We start from the raw sequence: 13776 nt of genomic DNA, 5'->3' as shown, positions 1-13776 counted from the left end.
ATCACATTAAACCCATTATTGTGTATAAAGGTTAACAAAAAGGATACATTTCACAAATCAACCTTCTGTGCAAGATGCTGAGTCAAACATAGGCAACAAAAGTCAGTAATGGATGTAAAAACCGGACACATCAGACACTTGCATTTAGGAACTCATCTATTTGTATGACAGTCCTTTTTTTTCCTTATTGACGTTTAAATGTAGTGACATATTGGTTCTGCTAACAAGGGCCCCTACACACAAGAACCATTCGCCCTGGAGATAGCTCAAGGAAAGACATTATGATTTTACTTTTTTCTATAGATTCTTTTAAATGAGGATCTTAGCAAACTGTTTTTTCAAACAGAGTGTACCATGTCACCCCGGTAAGGTGTCCTCAGGGACATGGACCCTACTCTACCCTAACACAAAATGACCTCTCTGGGCCTGAAAAAGGAGACCACTTGCCATAAACCAAAAAAAAAAAAAAAAAAGAAAAAAAAAAAAAAAAAAAAATTGAAAAATTAAACCAAAAAAATATAATAATATTATGATGTATTGCCTCATACATCACATAGTAGAAATCATAAACGTCGTGGGTAACGAGATGTCCGAGAGCGCCGTCCACGCCGTGGCTGGCGCCTAGGAACGGCCCTAGTACCCTCAGATGGAGGGGGCATGGCACCAGGTGGCTCTCGGGACAATGCTGGGGGGACAAGGGGGGAGAGAGGTGGGGGCACAGGTGGGGGCGCAGTGGTCTCGGGGAAAAGAAAGCCCTCCGGCGGGATATGTGGCCTCCGTGAGTGTAACCCATACACAGATTGTAGGAGGACGCCCACATAGCAAGGGTCGGGGAAAGTATCGGGGTCAATCTGCTCGTGACACGACAGCAGCACTTCTGTAACCATCCGCGCACTACGTGCCAGATTAGTAGGGAGATTCCGTAAACGGACTCCCAGATAGTAGCAGAAGAAATCATTCTGATCATCTCCTCCATCAAACCGCCTGACAAAGTTGACGACAGATTGATCCAACTCACTCAGTGCTGAATGAGCTTCTTCTTGCTCCCGACGCCTCCTGGTGGTGGTAGTAGTGGGCCTCGTGAGTGGCTGACGTGGCCGAGCTGCCAGGGGCACACCACTAGGACCTGCACCAGATGTTGATGGTGCTGCAGCCTCCTCCTCTTCGTGCATGGAAGTCGAGCCAGAAGGTCCTGGCATCGGCTCCGTGCCCTCAGAAAGAGTAGGACTGCCAGGCTCCTGTGATGGCGGTGGCGTGGCACTATCCCCCTCCTGCTGTGATGCTGCAACATCAGAACCAGCAGCATCCTGTCCTCCCGGTGGGTCTGCGAAATTGCCACTGGTTCTGTGGAGAGACAGAAAGGTTAGCTAATATGGACACATTCATAAAGGTACTTCATATATCGAATGTTTAAGTTTTGATAACATACAGTATGTCGAAATGTGTGTTTTGGTAACACGAAGACATTATGTAGTACTATGCGCATCCTATGTTAGGACATACAACTATTTATATTAACTCATTCACATTAGTGTTTTCTAATAAACTTAAACAAAAAAACATTAGCCAAAAATGTTCCCCGTTCTGAGTGTGGAAACAATGCTCTCATCTTCAGGGCATGTTGTGGGCATGGAACCATTCTGGTGACAACACAACAACAAGTGTTTTTTAATGTGGCCCAGCAGGGAGAGGAGCCTGAGTTAGTCATGTGACCAGATACACAAGCGGCCAGTAAGAGGCCTGTGTACCTGTCATAGATCCCCGCAGGCCACACTGAGACAGTGACAGAGCAGCAGGCCGCCCAGCATTGAGTATAAAGGAAGTGAATAGTGTGGGCCGGAGAACAGCTCTCGGACTGCTTAGTACTGTAGGACACTAAATATAAAACATTATCCGCTGCATAGAAACAGCCATTTCATTCACCATGCTTACTGGCTCTGCCACCTACAGCACACGCTAAACAACTGAGGGAGTGACCGTGATCTGCAAAAATCACGAGATGTTGTTCTAGCGCCATGACAGAAACTAACATATTTTAGAGAAATGACAGGATGTTGAAGCACGAGTCAGAGTGGTGTGTAAGCATTTGTTTGAGTGTGAGCAAAGGGGACTATTGTGATTGGTCAGGATACATTAACCCTCTCTGGACAGTCACATACACCAGCATGAAGGCTAACAAACATGACACAACTAGGGCCTTATAAAGAATGGCTATAGTGTATGTAGTCAAATTATCGGGATACATTAAAGATAATTGTCTGCACATTCCTATAAAACATATACATAAAGAGGCAGATTGGTGAAATCGGATGAGATTATCTGCTAGTGAGTATGGACCAGGTTCTGCTGAACAACCAAAGGCAGAATTAAAATTCATTACTCCCATATAACATTTTATCTCATGTATTACATATTGTACACTATATGATACTATATACATTATGGAATAAGAAAAATATACTTACTGCCGTTGACTGCGGCTCGGGATAAAATCCAACAAAGGCGCATAGCGCATGGAGATCGGCTCCCCACCCCTCTCCTCCGTGCGTATCGCCCGTTGGTACTGGTCCCTGACACTAGACCAGCGTGTCTCCACTGCTCGGACTGACAAAAGCAAAGATTTATTAGAAATAGATAGATTTTAATAATTGATAGATATTTCGAGGTCTTGGTAGAAATATCGGACATTGTTCTCACAATTTTATGTCATACATTATTTGACAAGACGACATACCCATCCGCAGCTGCTCGCTGTCCGTCACATCGCCCCACTGTGGGACTACCACAGCCGCTATCGTCTCCCACGTCTCGCGACGCAGGACGCGGTCGTGGTAGCCACGCACAGTCAAGTCCCACAAATGGGGACGGGACCGCACCTGAAAAATTATATAGAAAGACAGAAATCACTAGACATCTCCATCTGACTTCACCTCTCTGTGTGTCTACATCGATTAGAATAAGAACATGTTTTCCATTATGACATTACATAGAGTGGTGTTGGGATTCCAACAGACCACCTGTGTAATCTAAGGAACACAGCCTAATAACCACTGAGCCAAGACTCACTAAACCAAGGAATGCCAGAACTCTTTGAACACACTTCTGAAAACATACCAAGATTGGTGTCTAATGATTGAATTTAGGAAAGGCTTTGTATCTTAACTAGCACTAATTAGTAGGCCACAAGACCAGATCAATGCCAGCTTTGCATTCACACCTGATGAAAGAGAAAATCAACATTGTTTCGAAAATACATGAACACATGTGCAAACGAGTGAAGCTAACTATTTCACTGCTGCGGTGTTTGTTCTGGTGTGTGTGTGGTGTTTTGTTATCTTAGTGTGTGGATAAAACATGTCACAACGACTATGGTTAGAGATCTCGACATTTTGTAATAACTATGGTCAACATTTATGTATTAAACAGTCGCTGATATAGAGTGACAAATATATTTTAATAATTAAATACATGTAAGGTTAGGTATAGCATTAGGTCGAACATTCGAGGAGGAGCACACAATAACATGAAACTACGTGCAAAAACGAGCTACATGAAAAACGCATCCAAAACGCAACCTTGCTCGACTCGATTTGCAAAAGATTCCACAAACATTACTTGACTATACTGTGTACGGTGTAGTGCGCACGCTTACTCAGATTCACATGCACTATATCACACAAAAAACGCATCAAAAACGCAACCTTGCTAGACTCGATTTGCAAAAGATTCCACAAACATTACTTGACTATACTGTGTACGGTGTAGTGCGCACGCTTACTCAGATTCACATGCACTATATCACACAAAAAACGCATCAAAAACGCAACCTTGCTCGACTCGATTTGCAAAAGATTCCACAAACATTACTTGACTATACTGTGTACGGTGTAGTGCGCACGCTTACTCAGATTCACATGCACTATATCACACAAAAAACGCATCCAAAACGCACTATACTGATTTGTGCAGAAAAATTGTCTACATTTGTACACATGTCACTGTTATTAAATACAATTGATACATGTAAGAAATCAAACAACCCTACACTCAATAGGGATACTAAATTCGACATATGTAAGTAGTGGTTTTATATGGGAACTGCACTAGAAATTAATACTATAGCAGATAAGGAAACACATGACGATACTTTGTGGTTTTTTGCAGGCCACATTCCCACGCCCGTGTCGCATGACTAAAACGATTATATTTAAGACCACTAACAGTGTTGACATTCATATGTGTGTTACATGTGGCTTAGGTGCGTTTTGGTTGGCCGAGACGACCATGTGCATTTCTAAGTCCAAGTAAAACATTTTAACACATCACATAAATATATTAACAGAGATATGTATTTGGGTTCGCATACATTACATATTATTAGACATATATTTACATAGATATATAGATAGAGAGAGGGATAAATAGATACACAGAAAGAGACTACACATCCTATTTTCCAAGTAAAACCATTCTAGAAAGATGAGTGTAATTCTTCGATCAAACTTACCTCTGCGATCAGGCGTGGAACATCAATGTCCCGCTGCCAGGAACCACGTCGCCCACGACCAGCACCACCATGCTCCGCTCGCCGTGCCATCGCTCCAGATCGGGACACCTAAAAGGATGGTCACCTATTGAAGCCCATTCACTTGGGCCTTTTAAACTGAAGGGGCGTTACGCATTGATGAATTATTCTAATGAGAATCCAGATTGATCCGGCAGTAATCAGAGGTTCCGCCAGGCCCGAATGTTACTTCCTACGGTCGACTTGGACCATTTCGGCCCGGAAATAATGGTCTTGCTCATTTTTTACGGACCCGGATACAATCAGGCCAGAAACTCATACGGAGTGTGCACTGTGCAGCCGCATATCCTATACTTCCCAGCATACACACGAAACATCAAATATACGGCCTCACTATTACATCCGTACATACGGACGCACTATTACTACGTGTGAATCGAGCCTAAGGCTGGGTTCACACTACGTATATTTCAGGCAGTATTTGGTCCTCATGTCAGGTCCTCATAGCAACCAAAACCAGGAGTGGATTAAAAACACAGAAAGGATCTGGTCACACAATGGTAAAATTGAGTGGATGGCCGCCATATAATGGTAAATAACGGCCATTATTTAAATACAACAGCCGTTGTTCTAAAATAACAGCAAATATTTGCCATTATATGGCGGCCATCCACTCAATTACAACATTGTGTGAACAGAGCCTTTCTGTGTTTTCAATCCACTCCTGGTTTTGGTTACTATGAGGACCTGACATGAGGACCAAATACTGCCTGAAATATACGTAGTGTGAACATAGCCAAAACCTGAACAGGTCCCTAAAAATATCTGATTTTGAAATTTTACTGAAAATTTGGAAATTTGCTGCTAATGTTTTAAGCTTCCTATTGTCTAAAAAAATGAAAGATCGTTTAATAAATGCCGCCAACATAAAGTAGACATGTTGCTAATGCTATTTAATATATAATTTATGTGGTATAATAACTTTCTGTATACGCAAAAAAGTTTCAACGTTGGAAAAATGCAGTTTTAAAATTCACATTTTTTCACATTATTTGGGGTTTTTTCATAAAGATTCGTTATGAGTATCGACTCCAATTTACCAGAAATGTAAAGTACAATATGTCACGAGAAAACAATCTCAGAATCAGCCGGATAGGTAAAAGCATCCCGAAGTTATTAATGAATAAAGTGACACTGGTCATATTCATAAAATTTGTCTCTGTCATTAAGGCCATTTCAGGCTCTGTCCTTAAGGGGTTAAAGCGGTTATCCAGCGCTACAAAAACATGGCCACTTTCTTTCAGAGACAACACGACTCTTGTCTCCAGTTCAGGTGTGGTTTGCAATTAAGCTCCATTCACGTCAATGGAACTGAGCAGTAAAACCCCGCCCAAGCTGGAGACAAGAGTGGTGCTGTCTCTGGAAGAAAGTGGCCATGTTTTTGTAGCGCTGGATAACCCCTTTAATGTTTACCGGTGTGCAACACAGGTCCCAGTCCACTGGCCACCTCACACTTCTACGCCGTTTTGCTCTCCTAGCTTTGTCAGGGAGTAATGAGGTGGGGGCCATAAATATGCATCCCTGGCGGGTGATTGATCGAGATATATGTCTAACACCCGGGCTGTATGTTACCTGGCGATCCTGCTACCCACCCGCCGCAAGAGCGCCGAGCCGGCTGAGCGGAAGTGATGTCAGGCGTGCTTACGCCATTCACCAAACACGCCTCCTGTTTGTTGAACGGTGTGGTCCCTGGACCGGGACCTCTGTTGCACGCCGGTAAACATTAACTGTCATCCATATGTACTTATTTACATGTATGTGATTCCCATCAGCGTACTGTAGCTACTGGCACTTTTTATTGTACGCACTGTATGCTGGATGGCTTATATTATATAGTTTACAATATAATGTATATGGATGCACTGGCACTTTAAACAACTTTTACCAGCAGCATAGTTTCCCTACCTCCCCAGGTCTTGTTTTTAATTGTTTTTCTGTGATTGATTCAATAAACCTTCATTTTTGATATTCGAGATTGATTTATCTTCTTATATTGAGGTCTTCCATATAACATTTTGGTGTAGTTTGGTTAGTTTTGTATGTGGGGACAGGTCTACAGTCCTTTATATAGTTATTGATCCTGGATCTATAGGTGTTCTTATTCATATCACAATTAAGGCCAAGGGCTGCACAGACTAAACGCCCTTGCTAAATAGTCATCGAGCTGTGTAATAGGCTGAGTAAACGAGCGCCAATCTAGTAGATTGGCGCTCATTTACATAACTGTTCGGACCATTATTGGTCCGTCTAATAGGACCCTAAGAAAGAGGATGGAGATGCATAAGAAGAAAGAGGATGGTGCATAAGAAGAGGCTGCAGCACAGGAGACGTCTCATCTCAGCTTCTTCGCTATAATATAATATATGATTCCTCTCTGCAAGGAAATGAGGAAGGAGGTTTTTGTACGGCTCTGTATCACTGTGTGAGAGGTAACTCCCAACCCTGCTGACAGTAATAACCTGCTGCATCCTCCTGTGTCACTCCTCTGATTGTAAGAGTGAAAGATGTTCCAGATCCAGATCCAGAGAACCGGTCCGGGACTCCTGTATGTCGGGTGGTTGCATACCGAATAAGAAGCTTTGGCCGTTCTCCTGATTTTTGTTGATACCAGTGTAACTGGTCACTTATACCAGTACTGGCTGTACATGACATGGTGAGTGTATCTCCTGGGGACACAGCCATATACTCTGGAGATTGGGTCAGGATGATCTCTCCACAGGATCCTGAGGATAAATAAGAGGAGACATGAATGTATTTCTATCATAGCTGTAATATGTCATCTGTGCTGCTGTAAGTTACACTGTGTCAGTAACTCTCACCATGAATGGAGATCAGTAAGACACCCAGCAGAAGCCCCAGAGAAGCCATCTTTATGTCTCTGGAGTGACAGGCACAGACTATAGAGATGTCACCTGTACAATATTTCCTATATAACAGCTGTAATCCCTGGGGAGAGGCCCCTGAGAGCAGATACACAAATATCATATGCAAATCAGTAACTAGCAGGCAGCACTGCCTGGTGTTTCGGCACCTCCTATTGGGAGTTCCAGAGTTTATTCTCTTCAAGTCTGTATATCTCATATAGAACTATGACGCTGACATTAAAAAAAAAAAAGTATCTTTGCAATTTTACATTACAAAAGTGACATCTTGTGGATTAACAGGAGATTTCTTGCCAAGGCTAGGTTCACACTTTCTTTTTTTTTGCAATCAGTTTTTTTTTTATCTGTTTTTCGTGTCTTTAGGTCCAGAGTAGTGATGAGCGAGCATGCTCGTCCGAGCTTGGTACTCGTTCGAGTTTAAGGGTACTCGATGGTACTCGTTACTCGGACAAGCATCTTGCGATACTCGAGAAAATCTCATGATCTGTTTCCTGTAAGTTTGGGCGCTATTTCTCAGCCAATAATCATGCAAGAGACTCTTTGGTACATCCTGCAATGACGTGGGACCCATACATGTCGATAGCAGCGATTGGTTGGCCAAATCAGATGACCCTGCCATATAAAACTCGGCACCGGCAGTGCTCGCTTCAGACCCATGCTGTGAGAGATCAGGGACAGAGCTGCTGCTGGTCAGGGTGAGTGTCAGTGTAGGATTTAGCGTTCCAGTAGGCAGGGTATATACTAGCAATACAAACAAACAGACCTTGTAATGGCTTCAAATAGTTTTAAAATTGTATTACTACAGACTGCTGGCTGGGAGTTGCAGTGCAGCTCCACGATTTCACCAGCACACTGTGGTGATCGGCTGCTGGCAGAAAGGGGACATTAGGTGTTGCATACAGACCCCTAAGAAGTGCTCAGTACTATTTTATGATTTTGTGGCTGGTGGTGCTGCTGACGTACACTGTATAGCTGGGATTTGTAGTACACCTGCATAAAACTTCACTGCTAATTGTAAGGGGGTGTCACAGAGTGTCTCAAAACTAGTGGGACCACTAGTATATTTTCTGATTTCTGTCTTTTTTACACAAGCCATATCTAAGTTCACTATTGCTTGCACAGTGTAAGGGGGTGTCACAGAGTGTATTGGTGCAGCCACCACCAGATTGTATCTCACAGCCCCCCAAAAACTAGTGGGACCACTGGAATATTTCCAGATTTCTGTCTTTCTTACTCAAGCCATATCTAAGTTCACTACTGCTTGCACAGTGTAAGGGGGTGTCACATAGTGTATTGGTGCAGCCACCAACAGATTGTATACCACAATTCTTTTGGTGGACGGCAGAATTTTCCAGCCTATAGAATTGAGTCTATGGGGTGGGCGGAGATGCGTGCAGCCGTGAGCAGGGACAAGCGACGGAATCCACTGGAACTTCTCTATGCGGATTCCTCAATGTGAACCCACCCATACACAGTGAAACACAGCAGAAGGCAGACACTCAAGTGAATGGGGGCTGAGCTGCAGTAACCCAGCTTGGCCACTACACAGTGTACAGAGCTGTCTGCTTCCTGCTCTGTCTCACTCTCTCTCTGTATACATAGGCCACAGATCTGACAAACAGTTGATCAGAGGGGGTACTGGATATTGACACCATACCCATCTAAAATTGATGGCATATCCTTACTCCCTCTGGGTTGAGTGATTCCTGTATTGCTTTTATCTTCTTCATATCTGTATATCTCACATAGAACCAGGAGGCTCTATACATTTGCAATTTTACTTTACAAGAGTGACCTCTTGTGGACAAATAGGAGATTGCTTGCTGATGTTTTCTTCTCATTATTGATAGATAGATAGATAGACATAAATTGATGGATACACTAGTATTAATGACTATGAATCATATAACATTTCTAATAATCTTCCATGTGACATGCTGACATATCAGTGCCAACCATCATCCTGGCACACTTCTCTATAATCACCTGCATGACCACATACACCTGAACATACAAGGTGTCAGCCTTCTGGCTACTAGAAACCCCTGGCCTAGATTCTACACAGACCAAACAGAAGACACCACAGAAAGGTGATAGAAAATAGACAGAAAATTTTACTAAGAACTAAAAACAAAGATCCCAAACCAACCTCAGATAGAGAAACACAGCAACCAGTCATTCAGCTCATTATAAGGTATATGGACCCCAATGACGTCCTTTATCATCATCAGACCTGTAAATAACCTGTACTATAAATGAAAAACTACAACATATCAAAGTATATGGGTTAAGGGGTGGAAACAAGAGGATTCCTTAGACTCTGCTCTGCAGATTAGCCCCAAATCCTTTGCAACCTATCTTCATTCCCTCATGAAGTACTGTGGGTTGAGCGCTTTATTGCTCTTATTTAGAGATGAGTGAGCACCAATATACTTGTGTGCTCGGCGGAGCAGAGGGAAAGTAACAGTCAGGCCCTTGGGGGTTAAGTTAACTGTGCTCTATTGGTGTATGGGGGGGGGGCATAGAAGACTGCTCCAGTCTTCTATCTATCATCTATCTATCTTCACTGTTGTCGCTCCGTCAACCAGCATCTAGGGTGGGACACTGGTGCAGCCTCTGATTGCCTGAGTGGAGTCCGCTCCATGTGGTTTGATGTTTACCTGTCACTATCAGCCCTTCTAGTGTCTATGTTCCTCTTTGCACTCAGTCAAGTCTATTAAACATTATATTGACACAATGTATTTTTGTTGTTGTTGTTCACCTAAGGTTGTTATTACTTGCATGTAAACTATAATGTTGGTAATTGTTAATTATTGTACAAGTTCCCAGTTATTATCTATACTGACCCTATGAATCTATTGTACACTGCTCAAAAAATAAAGGGATCATTCAAATAACACATCCTAGATATGAATGAATGAAATGTTGTCATTGAATACTTTGTTCTGTACAAGGTTGAATGTGCTGACAACAAAATCACACAAAAATCATCATGGAAATCACATTTATTAACCAATGAAGGGCTGGTTTTGGAGTCACACACAAAATTAAAGTGAAAAAACACACTCCAGGCTGATCCAACGTTGATGTAATGTCCTTAAAGCAAGTCACAATGAGTATTGTGTGTGGCCTCGGAGTGCCTGTATAACCTCCCTACAACGCCTGGACATGCTCCTGATGAGGTGGCGGATGGTCTCCTTATGGATCTTCTCCCAGACTTGGACTATGCACTGCATACTCCTGGACGGTCTGGTGCAATGTGACGTTGGTGGATGGAGTGAGACATGATGTCCCAGATGTGCTCCATAGAGCACATGGAGGTCTGTGCTGCCCGCCAAAGAAATGCCACCCCACACCATTACTGACCCACTGCCAAACCGGTCATGCTGAAGGATATTGGATGCAGCAGATAGCACTCCATGTTGTCTCCAGACTCTCATGTCTGTTACATGTGCTCAGTGTGAACCTGCTTTTATCAGTGAAGAGCACAGGGCTCCATTGGCGAACTGACCAATCCTAGTGTTTTCTCTGGCGAATGCCAAGCGTCCTGCACTGTGTTGGGCTGTGAACACAACCCCCATCTGTGGACTTCGGACTAGAGATGAGCAAACCCAGGTTCGGGTTCGAGTCGATCCGAACCTGAACGTCCTGTATTTGATTAGCGGTGGCTGCTGAAGTTGGATAAAGCTCTAAGGTCGTCTGGAAAACTTGGATACAGCCAATGACTATATCCATGTTTTCCACATAACCTTAAGGCTTTATGCGATGCCCTGGCCCCTGGGGGCCACTTCCGCAGTGCTGGTGTTATGAGCGGGCAATGACCGGGGCAGCTGCAGGGGTTATACTTGTCACGGTATAGGCCTGAGGGCGGCACAGCTGTAGGGCCGGTCTGTGGAATCTGCGGGTGATGATGGGCATGCGATTCTTCGCTGCACCTAGTCAGGGCACCAGTTAGTGGACACCAATGCCAGGGTTCAGTAACAGCGGTTTTATTATAGATGAGGTAACTAGTAGCAACAGTTCTGTCCGGATGCAACCGGGTATATAGCAGGCTTTGACAAATAAGGCAGGAGTGGTGCTGCATAGGCTGTGAGAATACGTGCCGGATGATGGGAGTAGGAGTATGAGAGGAATAGCGTTGCTGGGTGGATTAGCTTGAGAATAATACTTGCTGTGAATCCTTGCAGCGATGAGGAGAGATAACGGAATGACACCCAGATGAGAGAGAAGACTCCGGACACTTGAGCAGGCAGATACAGCCGAAGACTGGTATATAGCAGCAGACTTAGTCACTCTTCTGTGGGAGAGGATAGAACCACACAACCTCCTTGCTTGGAAGCAGGGGGAAGACCAAATTGTCAGCAGGAAGTGGGAGGTCACATGGTTGCTCTTGGCCAGAGCTAGTCAGCCATTGGAGGAACCATGGTTACAGGTCACGTGATCAACAGCCTTGCATACCACTGTACACTGTAATAATACACAGGAATACATGAGAATACACATGAGAATGCCCATTACCAGAGAATACTAGGGGAAAACCAGTAGCAGTTGCAGTGCAAACACTTACCAGAACAGGCATTGACACAGAAATAGAAATGGCCATAATAGGAGTAGTAGTCTGCATGTTCTGGGACACTGCATACCTCCCTAGCAAATTTGAGCCGACCTCGGCGAATCTAGAAGGCAGCAAACATGAATAGACTGGACAATCAAACAACAGGAATGAATGATGAGAGTGAGTGTGATGAGGTGTGTGTTTCCCACGCCCAAGGCACAGGTGAAAAGAGAGAGAGGATGAGAAACCCTAGTGGCAGGACTTCACCTAGGGGTGCCTAACGTACTCTGGCGACCAGGTAGCTAGTGCGTGAACCATCTGACGTGTAAGCCAGGACAACTTAACTGCTGGCGGGTGACCCTCAATATTCCAGCCAGTTAGACAGTAGGTTTTCTGTTAAATGTGTTACCCTACTGGAAAAGAGAACTGTGAAGACCTGTGTACTACCTTGGCGTGTCTGAGTAGTGTCTTGGATACCTGGAAGAGAAAAGAACAAAATAATAAAAGCAAACATACATGGGGAGCTCCCTTTCATACCACTCAATCACACACACAAGCACTCCACAGGCCAAACACACGAAAAGGTATCCAAGGTGCGATATGTATGGACCAGTGTGAAGGTTAGGTATGACTATGTGTGATAACTACTGTGTTGGGACAAGACAGAGGTAAACAAATACTGGAAACAAAAGGAAAGGAAACACAACAGACAACAAATACTGCGAGGTCTTGAGGAGAACTGGCTCACATGAATCTGAATGAAACCTGAGAGAAATCTGAATGAAAATCTGAGAAAAATCTGCATACGAACTGGCTCAACTAAATCTTTCCAGCTATAGATACGATAATAATACACAATAATGAGACTGGATGAGAAAATACACTCCTACATAAACTGGACTTTCTCTGAGGTATATGTAACCTGACTTCTCTTACTCAGAGGAGGAGCTATCTGTCTTAGACACTGGAAAATATACTGTTTTACAAAAGAGGCGCTCTACTCTGAGGCAATCTATGTAACTTTGTGCTTACTCAGAGGAGGAAATACAAAGACTTTGATAACACTGGAATGCCATAGTAGGAAAAGTGCAATAATGAAATAAGTGCAATAATACCCTGTGTGGAACACACAATCACAGGAAAGTGCATTAGGAAGGAATGGGTTAAGTGTCTCTGTTAGGTAGAGTCTCTTTTAGGCAATTGGAACATCGTCCATGTAAAAGGCTCTGGGACAGGCACTAGAGAACCTTTTGTTATTGTAAGTGTCCATCAGCTCATGGCTGGTTAGTACAGGGAACTTGGTCAGGAGGACCAGGCACGAACCTTGAACGTTGCAGGAACTGGAACAAAATGGTGAAACAGCACACAAAAAAAACAGTCATAGAACTCAGCCCTTGGGAGGACATTTAACAGAAATGTCCTGGAGGACCCCAAGTGGCACCCCTCTTTTTCTCCCAGGGATAATACCGGGAGGAAGCCGGAGCAGGAGCATCATCTGCTGCGGTGGTGACCACGAGGCTAGGGGTCACGGTGGTCACAGGAGACACAGTAGGGGCTACGGTGGTCACAGGAGAGACAGTAGGGGCCACATGGTAGGTAGTGGTGGTGGAGGAGACAGCGGCTTTAGCCACAGCAGCGGGGCGGTTCCCGGGAGTAGTGGACCCCGAGGGCTGTGATGAGGCCCGGATAGAGCCCAGGGGCTGAAAATCTTCCCAATCCTCCTCCCAGTCTTCAGAGGGAGTAGGAAGAAAAGG

General features: G+C 44.0%; 1 long non-coding RNA gene across 1 annotated transcript; it reads right to left on the bottom strand.

The window, feature by feature from the left end:
- Nucleotides 1-1206: 1206 nt before the first annotated feature.
- Nucleotides 1207-2820, bottom strand: LOC138796711 (uncharacterized). Its single transcript, XR_011363802.1, has 3 exons — nucleotides 2735-2820; nucleotides 2466-2604; nucleotides 1207-1344 (listed from the first exon to the last, which is right to left on the bottom strand). It is a non-coding gene; the product is annotated as an uncharacterized lncRNA (long non-coding RNA).
- Nucleotides 2821-13776: the final 10956 nt, after the last annotated feature.

The sequence above is a fragment of the Dendropsophus ebraccatus genome, chromosome 7 (genome assembly GCF_027789765.1).
Source record: "Dendropsophus ebraccatus isolate aDenEbr1 chromosome 7, aDenEbr1.pat, whole genome shotgun sequence".
NCBI lineage: Eukaryota > Metazoa > Chordata > Amphibia > Anura > Hylidae > Dendropsophus > Dendropsophus ebraccatus.
The sequence above is the reverse complement of the archived record's forward strand: the minus strand, read 5'-3'. Positions and strand labels throughout refer to the sequence as shown.